The 11,959-nt window shown below is 45.0% G+C and overlaps 1 protein-coding gene across 1 annotated transcript in view; it reads right to left on the bottom strand.

Moving 5' to 3' along the window:
• Positions 1-1,657: 1,657 nt before the first annotated feature.
• ppip5k1a (diphosphoinositol pentakisphosphate kinase 1a) overlaps positions 1,658-11,959 on the bottom strand; it is a 162,509-nt gene continuing 152,207 nt past the window's right edge. Inside the window, exon 32 of the mRNA XM_072492738.1 lies at positions 1,658-9,719. The gene's annotated coding sequence lies outside the window, so the exon portion shown is untranslated. The remainder of the gene's footprint in view (positions 9,720-11,959) is intronic.

The following is an 11,959-nucleotide window of genomic DNA, read 5'->3' as shown; positions in this document are numbered from 1 at the left end:
TGCTGCAATGCAGGAGGGCATCATTATATCACCAATTCCCAATATAAATAACTATAATGGAAATGCAAAAGGTAGAATGTGTAACTTTTAAAAGGGCGTTTAATTACACCTTGATGCCCTGGTCCAGGTAATTCCCATCCTCCAACCGCAGACTACACGGTTTCAACCCACTGTGCGCAGTATGCAAAGCGATTCGTAAAAATACATTTTTGTTTTAAAAACAAAAAAAGAGGCCATTGACAAAAAGGCAGCGGGGAATTGAGAATTTTATCTTCAGGTGTGATGTTGTGGTCTGGAACGTGCTGCCTGAGAGGGCGGAGGAAGCAGAGTCACTGAGGGTGAGAGATCTGCAGGGCTGTGGGGGAAAAGGCAGGGGAATGGAATCAACTGGATAGATTTTCTCGCTGCGCTGAGGACCCGGCCCCGGGTCACTGTCCATGTGGAGTTTGCACATTCTCCCCGTGTCTGCGTGGGTTTCACCCCCACAGCCCAAAGATGTGCAGGGTAGGTGGCTTTGCCGCGCTAAATTGGGAAAAAAAATGGAATTGGGCACTTCAAATTAAAAAAAAATAAAGGCCGTGTATGACTGAAATGCCCCACAACAGAATATAAGAGGGTGAGGCTCTCATTCCCGTATCAGACACAGCAAAGTGCTTTTGTTCAGTTTTGGGTATTGGTGAAAAAAAGATACGTCAAAGCTTTCCATCTTGCACTCATCAGGACAGTATAAGGGAAAAACAACAATTTTTACTGTACGAGAAGCGAATGCAGATTGGTTGGCAAGTGGACTCTGATTGGTAGGTGTTGTCATGGAGAATGCACCAGTTGAAGGTGCCTGGCAGATATGGCTGTCTTTAGCTGAAACAGGAGCAATGTGTGTACATATTCTTTCTGTCTGCAAACTTTGTCTGGAGCTGGTTTAGCACAGTGGGCTAAACAGCTGACTTGTAATGCAGAACAATGCCAGCAGCGCAGGTTCAATTCCCGTACCAGCCTCCCTGAACAGGCACCGGAATGTGCTGACTTGGCTTTTCACAGTAACTTCACTGAAGCCTACTTGTGACAATAAGTGATTATTATTATTTTGTCGGTTTATTAATATATGTAGCTTCCAGTACACGCAAATGTGCCACACTGCGAGCCCGACTGACAATCTTAAATCGGCATAATTCTGAGCACACTGAGAATTATTTAGCAAATGTTGTTCAATTGCGAATCACATCTAATGTTGAACACGGTGTTTTGAGTTTTGCAAGCATGGGCTGGTTGGGTACAGGCTGTACCTTTGCTCATCGTCAACAGTGGCTGAGGCATGCTGTTTGATGCGATCCGTCAGTCTTTGGGACGCCCGCCCTACATACCTGGCATCACACTGGCATTGAAATTCATTTACCACATTCCTCATTTGCGTGGCAGGCAAAACGTCTTTTTGGCTTGGCGGGGGCATCCTGCCAGTGGAGAATACCACTCGGGTTGTTACTGCTTGGCAGCAGTTTGCTGGCTTCACCTGTTGCCCAGATCTTTAAAGATACCTTTTCTTGCCTTTCCAGGATAAACTGGACACTTCAGGCCATAGGTGATGGTCTTTGGCCCGTTCATGAGTTTGCGTGATAGATAACACAAAATGATGATAGATAACACAAAATGATGACATGTGTACCGCCAAATGGCTATTTGTTAAGCTTTATTAATGAAATAATTTAAAAACTGCACAATGGAAAATAGTTCAATAAGTTAAGGTGTCATGATTCCATGAATATAACACATATTTTCCATGCTTCCCCACCCTCTGATCATAAAGATAGAAAGCATTAAAAATAAAATTATTCTGCTCTCTGACGTAAGCATAGAACAATGTGCCACCAATTAAGGTTCTGGTTACATAAACCTTTCTTGTACAAGTACGAGAGCAAGACAGATTAATGAGGTGATGATTTCCCAGTAACAGGCAAACTATTGGCAACAGTGGAGTATGAAGCACAGTTAAATAAGCTGAGCGGCTGAATGTGCCCTCTACCCTCCCCCAGAATCTAGCCCAAGTAGAGTTGAAAATCTTAAATGATAAATCCCTCCACCTCACAACAGTCACACAACAAAGCTTGAAACACAAAAACGATTTTTGATACCTAGCTTATGTTTTAGAAAAATCTCCGAGTAACTCATTTAAAATAATTCTTTTTAAAAATCAGACTACAGGGCAGCCCCCTTTCCCCCTCTTGCTGCTTTGATATTGTTTGAGACACTTCAGCTGCCAATTCCCATTACTCACAAGCTCACAACAATGTAATACTATCTCATTTAAGCAACAAAAGCAGGCTCGCTTCAAGTAACACTTAATCAAAGACAGAAGAGTCACTCAATACGCAGAAGCTCAATGGCTTTCGTCACTGGGCTAGTTGCTTTGCTCATCATTTTGCAATACCTTTTCTTGTTCCGACACAAACCTTCAGAAACAAAACCCACTGAAAACTGATTGGGCAACGCGGAGTAATCTGAATTCATCAAAGTTCTGGCATTTTGCTTACAAAATGAACAGCAAGTGCAAATAATTGTTTAGATTAATATGGGTAAAGGATAGATCAAGAAAAAGTGCAATTTTCGCACAGATGTCAAGTGCAACTCGCTAACTTCTTATTTACTACTGGCAGTGTGTGTCACCCCGATTTAGGGCAAGTCATTTCACATTTCTAGCTCGCATTGCGGGAGGTAGATCTGTGAGGCAATTTGATGGCGAAGGATTTAATACCAGCTCAAACAGGGTAAGGCGTTGGAGAAGGTGAGAAGCGGAGTCAAAGGGCAGAGTTGGAGAAAGAGTTCCCATTGAAATGGGCAATAATCGAGAGCTCAGGAAACAATCAAATGGCTCTTCAGGGAACTGAGGGGATGGGAGGGCCTGATCCTTGGGTGGGATTGGACGAGCTTGCTTGTATCAATCAATGGCTGGTTCTAATTCTTTTTTTAAATTTCGAGTACCCAATTCATTTTTTCCAATTGAGGGGCAATTTAACGTGGCCAATCCACCTACCCTGCACAGCAACACGGGGAGAATGTGCAAACTCCACAGTGACCCAGAGCTGGGATCGAACCCGGGACCTCGGCGCCGTGAGGCAGCAGTGCTAGCCACTGTGCCGCCGTGCTGTCCTGGTTTTTCTTTAATCTTTTTGCAGCAAAGATATTCCTATTAGACTGCTGCTCCCTGAAAATACCAACTCCATGCCTTTGTTATCTCTAGTCTCGACTTCACCAACACAGCCCAATCCACCACCTCAGCCTCCCCTCCTCCACAAATCCAAGCTCCTCTAAACCTCTGCTGCCATATCCCAACTTGCACCCCCCCCCCGCAGTTCGTCCATCACGGTGTGTTCAATGACACATAGCGGCTCCCACGTTGAACGTTATCTCAATTTTAAATCCTCATCCTTGTTCTACAATCGCTTCATGATTTTGTCCATCCTGATCTCTGTGACCTCCTCCAGTCCTACATCCTGGGCAGATATCTGTGCTCCCCTACGTCCTCGATTTTAATCATTCCACCGCTGGCAGCTGCCAAGGCCTGAAGCTCTGGAATACCATCCCTACCAACTCTCTCCCCCTCTTCCTCCTAAGAGACACCTTCAAACCAACTCTTTGTACAGGGTTTAGATCAGCTGTCAGAATTTCTCCTTCTGTTACATTTTGGCCGATAACAGTGCTGTGAAGCACTTTGAGACGTTTTGCTATCAAAGGTGCTGTTTAAGTGCAAGTTTCTGCATCCAGTAGAAAATCAGCCCTGCCCCATCATCAGGCATTTAAAAAATGTTGTTAAGGAGGGTGATGTGAGGAAGCACCTCTTCAGTGAGAAGGTAGTGGAAATCTGTAACTCTCCCCTCAAAAGAGCTGTGGCGTCTGGGGGGGGGGGGGGGTGGTGGGTCAATTGAAAATTTCAGAGCAGAGATTGATTGATTTTGACAGGCAAGGTTTTTTTTTTTTAAACGCATACCTTCACACCCACATTGTTTTTTTTCTCTTTGGGGGAAGTGGTGGAAGGATCCCAGAGGGGATTCTCAGCCTGTTGAACCGCGACAAAAACTCCTTCTGTGGCCAACAAGTCATCATGTTGGGACTGTTGAACCTGGAGCTTCTGGTCCAAAGATTGAGGGGGGGGGGGGGGTATCGGGTTATGAGACCAAGGCAATATTTCTTGCTCTATGAAATCTGGCATGTCAAGGAAAAACTGCAAGTACTTGAAATTGGAAGCAAACACCAGTTCACCATCTACAAGTCAGGAATACTCCCCACTTCCCTGGATGAGTACAGCTGCAACAATATTATCTTTCTGATACATATTAATGACCTAGACGGTGGTGTTCACATCATGATTGTAAAATTTGCAGATGCTACGAAGATTGGAAACATTGTCAACTGTGATACAGATCATCTTGAACTTCAGTCGGTGGATTGATTGGTCAGACAAGTGGCAGGTGACGTTCAATGCAGAAAATTCATTACAGGAAATTCATTCAATGCAGTGATTCATTTCGGCAGGAAGAATGTGGAGACAGTATAAAATAAAGAGAGATACTCTAAAGGAAGTGCAGGAACAGGAGGACCTCGGTGTATATGTACACGCATCATTAAAAACGGCAGGGCCCATTGAGAGCAGTTAATAAAGCATATAGTATCTTAGGCTTTACTAATAGGAGCATTGGGTACAAGAGTAAAAAGGTCATGTTGAACTTGTATAAGACACTAGTTAGGCTTCATCTGGAAAACTATTGCCCAATTCTGGGCATTGTACTTGAGGAGGGATATGAATGATGTGGAGATGCCAGCGTTGGACTGGGGTGAGCACAGTAAGAAGTCTTACAACACCAGGTTAAAGTCCAGCATGTTTGTTTCGATGTCACTAGCTTTCGGAGCGCTGCTCCTTCCTCAGGTGAATGAAGAGGTATGTTCCAGAAACATATAAGTTTGGGGATTAGTGGGGGAAGTGGTGGGATATGAAGGCATTGGAAAGAGAAGGGGAGATTCACAAGAATGAATCCAGGGATAAAGAACTGCAGCTATGAGGGTAGATTGGAGAGGTTGGGTCTACTGTCCTTGGAGAACTGATAAAGGTATTCAAGATCCTGAGGGGTATGGACAGGGCAAATGGTGAGGACAGCTAGAACCACTGGTGAGCAATGGCTGCTGCACTTTGTACCACCTGCAGTAAGGATCTAAAGAGGAATAACAACAATAATAATCTTTATTATTGTCACAAGTAGGCTTACATTAACACTGCAATGAAGTTACTGTGAAAATCCCCTAGTCGCCACACTCCGGCGCCTGTTCGGGTACACAGAGGGAGAATTCAGAATGTCCAATTCACCTAACAAGCACGTCTTTCGGGACTTGTGGGAGGAAACCGGAGCACCCGGAGGAAACCCACGCAGACACGGGGAGAACGTGCAGACTCCACACAGACAGTGACCCAAGCGGGAATTGAACCCGGGACCCTGGCGCTGTGAAGCAACAGTGCTAACCACTGTGCTACCATGCCGTGAAAAGTGTAGTTAACATTTCAGAAGTGACTTTCACTAGAAATACTAATGTAAAGTCTCCATTTGAAATGCTAACTAGCTTTTCTCTCCCCGATGCGAGTGACCATTTGACCATCTCTGGTTTCCGGCATTTTCGGTGAGCAAACCGCAAACATTTTGTGACCAGCCAAATGTCACCGTGCTGTTCGCACTCCCAAACTACAGGGTCCAGGAATCACATCCACTCGAGGCAGCTTTCATTATTCTACATAGAGACCAGTCGAACGTTTCTGATGTATAATGTAATGTTAACTCTGAGCCACTCCGTTCCAAGGGCACTGCCGGAGGGGCATCAAATGTTGGCCTTCCAGCAACACCCCCATCCCATCAAAGAACAAACAGAAAATGCTGACAAAAACCCAGCAAGTCTGACAGCATCTGTGGGGTGAGAAACAACCCGATGGCCTTTTCTCAGAGCCGAATTGTTAACTCAGATGTTGTCGATTTGAACGATTACCAGCATTTTCAGTTCTAGTTTCAAAGTTGCAGCATTTTTAATTTTAGTGGGACATACCCGTTGGTTTGGTCAATAAAGCCTGTAGTCAAAAACACAACATGAGCCAGTGCATTCCTTGTGAACGGCACAGACACCTCATCCCGGCCTTTATGAGTAAGGGACGCTTTCGGAATGACCCCATTCATAAATAATTTTAAAAATGCGGCCTACATAATACTATGAATAACCTAATTTACAACAAGGGCCGTAGGCAACAAGGGCTCGAGATGTAATGAGAATGCCTATTTCGCAGCAATTATTCCTCCATTGCTTCTAGAATGGCCGAACAGTCGCGTTCAAAGCCCTCACTATTTACCATGCGTACACACCAGCTCTTAGCTTGAATTTTGTATTCGGTTTTAAAAATAAAAGTGGTGGCAGCACGGTGGCGCAGTGGGTTAGCCCTGCTGCCTCACGGCGCCGAGGTCCCAGGTTCGATCCCGGCTCTGGGTCACTGTCCGTGTGGAGTTTGCACATTCTCCCAGTGTCTGCGTGGGTTTCGCCCCCACAACTCAAAGATGAGCAGGCGAGGTGGATTGGCCACGCTAAATTGCCCTGTAATTGTAAAAATAAATTGGGTACTCTAAATAATTTATTTTTTAAAAATAAAATAAAAAGTGGCCCCAGGAAGAATAAATGATGAGTTTAGTAGTTTAATAAACGGGAAAATGCCTGCCTTTATATATCTAGCTTCTATTTGTTACTATTCCTCATCACAATGTTGATCCACCTGCCTTGTGAAATGAATGAAATGAAATGAAATGAAATGAAAATCGCTTATTGTCACAAGTAGGCTTCAAATGAAGTTACTGTGAAAAGCCCCTCGTCGCCACATTCCGGCACCTGTTCGGGGAGGCTGGTACGGGAATTGAACCGTGCTGCTGGCCTGCTTTCAAAGCCAGCGATTTAGCCCTGTGCTAAACAGCCCCTTGTTGGAGGTTCTGGTCAATGTGATTTCTTTTAAAAACAGTAAGAATCCAATTTTTTAAAAAAGCTCAACAATAAGAAACCAATGAGGGGTTTGGAGAAATGTCTTTCAAGCACGGGAGGCATTGTCACAGGGAGTGGCTGTGACAGAGGCCACAACCTCTCTTGATGGATAGATAAAATATTTTGTAGCAACAACTCACATTACTTAGCACCTTTAATGCAGTCAAACATCCCAAAGTGTTTCAGAATAGCGCCACTAAAGTCTGACACACGAGGAATTACTAAAATAGGTGATCAAAAGGCTGGTCAGAGAGTTATGTTTTTAGGAGCAGAGAGAGGTTTAGAAGTTTAAGGAGGGAATTCCAGATCTTATGGTGTAGGTAGCCTGAACTGAGAAAGCTTTCGGACTGTGGGAACAGACTGGGGTCTTGGAATTAGTTCTGGGATTGCTCCACCAAGGGGAAAGATTGGGCCCAATGGGCTGCGGTTTATAAAACAAACGTCATGTTGAGTTTTCTTGGAGTTCAGTGCTGCATGCTGAAGTCCAACCCCTTATTTCTACGTGGGTTTTATTTCACTGCAAGAATAAAACCACGATGAAAGTGTAACAAAACGGCGCAATGGACAGAATTACAAAAATTGCCTTTAGCCCGAAAGTGAAATTATAGCCAGTGTTCCAACCCTGCTTTACAGTGCATCAAAGATTTATAGTTAACATTGATTCAACAGTAATGATCGTGGTAAAACAGATAAAACTTGAAATAAAAACGGTGAGAGGGAAATAGATTATTTTTCTTTGTACGCTTTCATTATAAGGACTACCATTTCGAGAGCGGAACGGTGGCGCAGTGGTTAGCACTGTTGCCTCACGGGTTCGAGCCAAGCCCCGGGTCACCGTCTGTGTCAAGTTTGCACATTTCCCCGTGCCTGCATGGGTCTCACCCCCACAATGTGCAGGGCAGGCGGATTGGCCACGCTAAGTTGTCCCCCAATTGGAAATCTTTTAATAAAGGACTACCATTTCAGCAGGTCATGCCTGGTTTAGCTTGTGCTAAACTAAACATTAGTCTGTGATGCTAACACACCTAAGGCAGAAGAAGATCCACTTGGTTCAGTTGATCTATGCCAGTGCTTTTGCTCCGGGTCTCCTCCCACTATACTGCACCTAATCCTGGTCCACACCTAGGAGAAGATGAGTATGAACCAGAATTACAGCTGTGATGTTGCAGCCCCTATTCTGCCCAGTCCCTGTGTTAGCAGACAGCACATCTTTCCCTAGCAGCAGAGTCTCGTGACTGCTACTCCCCAGTCCCTCTCCAGGACTGCATTTCCATTCTTTGTCGGCAACATCCTGGCTCAGACATTACATTTTAAATAATGCTCCCCTAACTGCATCAATCGAACCAGGGAAGAAAGATTTTGATTTTCGCACTCTCTCTGATGTGAATTGCAACTTTTTAATAATTAAAAATGAAAGACAAATAAAAGCATTAGCAAGATTACAAAATTTAATAAAAACAAAACAAAATGAAGGTTCAGGGATCCTGTGTGTATCTTCTAAACTCCTCAATCATGGGTTCCTCAAGATATATACTTGCAATAAACCTTTGACTTCAACTTCCTGTTCCTATTAAGTCCACCCGTCCAATTATTTACTTCCTATTCTTTAAAAAAAATGATTTTTAAAATAAATTTATGGTACCCTATTATTATTTTCAATTAAGGGGCAATTTAGCGTGGCCAATCTACCTGCCCTGCACATCTTTGGGTTGTGGGGGTGAAACCCACGCAGACACGGGGAGAATGTGCAAACTCCACAGAGACAGTGACCCAGGGGCGGGATTGAACCCAGGTCCTCGGCGCCGTGAGGTAGCAGTGCTAACCACTGCGCCACCGTGCCACCCTTGTCCAATTACTTAGTGAATAGGCCCACTGTCCACATCAGTTCAGTACGCCGTCTGGAAACAAACGCGTGAGTAAAATAAGAAAAGTGGGGTTTGTCCAGTGACCATACTTGTCAGCACGGTAGCATTGTGGATAGCACAATTGCTTCACAGCTCCAGGGTCCCAGGTTCGATTCCGGCTTGGGTCACTGTCTGTGCGGAGTCTGCACATCCTCCCCGTGTGTGCGTGGATTTCCTCCGGGTGCTCCGGTCTCCTCCCACAGTCCAAAGATGTGCAGGTTAGGTGGATTGGCCATGATAAATTGCCCTTAGTGTCCAAAATTGCCCTTAGTGTTGGGTGGGGTTACTGGGTTATGGGGATAGGGTGGAGGTGTTGACCTTGGGTAGGGTGCTCTTTCCAAGAGCCGGTGCAGACTCGATGGGACGAATGGCCTCCTTCTGCACTGTAAATTCTATGATGATTGTGCGTTGCCATGCACTGAACTATTATGCTTATTTTACACACAATCAGTTTCATTTCATTTCATTCCATTCCATTTCATTTCATTAGTTTCAAGGTACCTCACTAAGCAGGCCACAACCTTTGACCAAATCTTGCTTAGCCACAAAAAAATATATAATCCAGTTTTAAATCAGAATAAGATTTGAAAATAAATCCCAAATCTCCTCTGGCTAAGGTACAGGTTCTATGGAGCTCAGTGCCAGAGACAATTCCTGCGCACTCCTCGGCAATGTGACTGTATAACTAAGGCAGGAATCAGCAACCAAGCCTCCTTCTTTCCTCACGTGTGTTCTTCCGATCGAGGATGACGAGAAACAGGAATCCTCCTATGCCCAAGAGAATTAAGGGGCAACTTGTTACCTCCCAAATTTGACCTTGGCTGAGATCATCACAGAACTAATCGCAATCTGCATTAAAAGTCTAAGTGATGAGGCATTGAGATTTTATTTAAAAACATATAAACATCATCCATTCTTAGATATGTGCTACAGCACAAACCCAGACATCCCTCTCTCTCAAAGCCCCATCAGGATGCAGAAAATAGAGTCTAATTCTGTAGTGAAGGGTTGTCAGTATCATTCTTTCTCTCGAGTGAAAATCGGGAGCTGTGGGAGTTAAGAAAAACCCAATTGAACTTGTTGTTAAAATATATGAGCAACAGGGTCTCACTAACGTATAATGGTGGGTGTTGGAAGATTTTATTCCATGTCTACCTAAAGTAGACACAAGTCTACCTTGCCCTGCCAGAGCTTCTCTTGGTCTGGAAAGAGTACCGTAAAGCTTTAAGTTACAACTCTGCTGCCAGCAAAAGACAGGTCATAAGAAATGGTCACACAATATTAACCTTGTATGTGGGTTTCCCGACATTCACTAACACAGTTGCAGGTGCCTCAGCCTGGGACTGGGTATGAAGGTTAATGATGCCGAGTTGCTAATTTAGTCTCAGGATTTGGAAGGCATTTATTGCTTATGCCTAGCTGCCCCACAAAGTGCTGGGCCTCCGCCTTTGTAGAAATCGGCATGCCAGTCCACCTGACAGAATCGTACAGGGCCATTTGGCCCATCATGTTTGTGCCAGCTCCTCAACTCATTTAAAAGGTATCCGATCTGCCTCGGAAGAGCTGTAACCTGCAAGATTCCGGAGCAGGTGCTGGAAAATGGGATTCAAATGAGCAGCTAGTTTCCCCCCCCCCCCCCCCCCCCCCCCCCCCCCCCCTCTTTTCTGGCCAGCAGAGACGCGATGGGCTGAATGGCCTCTTCCTGCACCATAACTCTTCTATGGTTCTATAAAAGAGCTATCCAATTAGGACCACACTCCTGCTTTACCCCCATGGCCCTGAATATGTTCTTTTTAAATTTAAATTCCTCATCACTCTTGAGCACTTCTATTAAATCTCCTCTTAACCTTCTCTGTTCTAAGAACAGCAACGCCAGCTTATCCAGCCTTTCCACAGAACTGAAATCTCCCAACCCTGGTATCATTCCTGTAAATTGCCTCTGAAACCTTGTTAGCACAGTGGGCTAAACAGCTGGCATGTAAAGCAGAACAAGGCCAGCAGCGCAGTTTCAATTCCCGTACCGACCTCCCCGAACAGGCGCCGGAAAGTGGTGACTAGGGACTTTTCACAGTAACTTCATTTGAAGCCTACTTGTGACAATAAGCGATTTTCATTTCATTTCATTGTGCCAGGGACCTGGGTTTGATTCAGGCCTTGGGTCACTGCCGCACGTTCTCCCCGTGTCTGCGTGGGTTTCCTCCGGGTGCTCCGGTTTCCTCCCCCAGTCCAAAGATGTGCAGGTGAGGTGGATTGGCGATGTTAAATTTCTCCTTTGTGACCAAAGGTTAGATGGGGTCACAGGGATACAGTAGGCCTCGGTGGCATGCTCTTTTGGAGGTTCAAAGGGCCGAATGGCCTCCTTCTGCACCGTAAAGATTCTATGGATAGTCACACGATACAATGATGGAGTTGTTGACTAATCACAGCGATCAATCTCTATCACTGAGTTTACAACAGACCCAGACACGAGTCCAAAGATGTGCAGGTTAGGTGGATTGGCCATGCTAAATTGCTCTTAGTGTCCAAAATTGCCCTTAGTGTTGGGTGGGGTTACTGGGTTATAGGGATAGGGTGGAGGTGTGGGCTTGGGTAGGGTGCTCTTTCAAAAAGCCGGTGCAGACTCGATGGGCCGAATGGCCTCCTTCTGCACTGTAAATTCTATGATTCACAGTAACATAATTTGAAGCCTACTTGTGACAACAAGCGACTTTCATTCATTCATTCATTAAAGTCTGGTGTCAGGTCTGTCCGCAACAATCCAGCTGGGACCCAATCTGTGTTTTCTAAAGGTTTAGCATAACACCCATATTTTTTTCACAGTATTAATAAAGTCTGGGGTCCTGGATGATTTCTTAACAGGTTCATCAACTTGCCTTGGCACGTGGGTTAGCCCTATTGCCTCACGGCGCCGAGGTCCCAGGTTTGATCCCGGCTCTGGGTCACTGTCCCTGTGGAGTTTGCACATTCCCCCCGTGTCTGCGTGGGTTTCACACCCACAACCCAAAGAT

This window comes from Scyliorhinus torazame, chromosome 30 (assembly GCF_047496885.1).
Source record: "Scyliorhinus torazame isolate Kashiwa2021f chromosome 30, sScyTor2.1, whole genome shotgun sequence".
NCBI lineage: Eukaryota > Metazoa > Chordata > Chondrichthyes > Carcharhiniformes > Scyliorhinidae > Scyliorhinus > Scyliorhinus torazame.
The sequence above is the reverse complement of the archived record's forward strand: the minus strand, read 5'-3'. Positions and strand labels throughout refer to the sequence as shown.